At 29.9% G+C, this 804-nt stretch overlaps 1 long non-coding RNA gene across 1 annotated transcript in view; it reads right to left on the bottom strand.

The window, feature by feature from the left end:
* Positions 1-128: 128 nt before the first annotated feature.
* LOC111382909 overlaps positions 129-804 on the bottom strand; it is a 1,256-nt gene continuing 580 nt past the window's right edge. Inside the window, exon 3 of the long non-coding RNA XR_002700636.1 lies at positions 129-263. This is a non-coding gene — a long non-coding RNA (uncharacterized LOC111382909). The remainder of the gene's footprint in view (positions 264-804) is intronic.

Here is an 804-nt window from a genome sequence, read left to right as displayed (position 1 = left end):
GGCACAACATGGTATGTCACTTTTTAATGAAAGTGTTATAAAATGCAAACTAGAAAAAAAAAATGTATGACACCATCATTATTCATCAGATCTTGTTAATTCTATACAAATCATCGATCATTGAACAATACAATTTACAAATTTTCTTTGTCTCATCAAATAAGTCTTCAATTCTACTTCTATCAACACATCACTTATGCCTCTATTTGACACTCAATCATTGTCTGTATCATAATTCTCATCATCTTTGTCCATCTCTCTTCCTATGGCATTAAATATGGAAGCAATTCAATAAAGTTCCCGAAATTTAAAAAGTGACAAAAACTCAAAAAGTGACGAACACTAAAAAAGTGACAAATAAGTCAAAACATTAGAAAAGATCCAATGAATGGTTGACTTTCTTTTATATATTCTCTTTTTGTAATTATATTTTACTTCTATTAACTAACATATTAGAAGATAAAGACTCAAAAAATTGACAGAAACTCCAAAAAGAACACTCCAAAAACAACTCCAAACATTCTCAGTACAACAAGGCTCCCTAATGGAGAGAAGACTTGGCGTCTTCCAAGTTCCTTACCAGATGTGCTAAACTAACCTCACCCTTTCTCTCATCTTTCTCATCCTCTTCTAATTTCCACACTTTTTCTGAGTTCTAATTCAGCGATGATTTTAATGCTTTCCCTAATTTCGAAATTAAAAAAAAAAAGAAAAAAGAAAAAAGAAAAAAGAAAAAAGTTCACTTGAGAAAAAGCTCACCCAATTAAAATTTCATACTTTAAAGTCAACAGAAACTTAACTAAT

This window comes from Olea europaea, unplaced genomic scaffold (genome assembly GCF_002742605.1).
Source record: "Olea europaea var. sylvestris unplaced genomic scaffold, O_europaea_v1 scaffold2582, whole genome shotgun sequence".
NCBI lineage: Eukaryota > Viridiplantae > Streptophyta > Magnoliopsida > Lamiales > Oleaceae > Olea > Olea europaea.
Note: the sequence above shows the minus strand (reverse complement) of the source record. Positions and strands in the feature narration are given on the sequence as shown.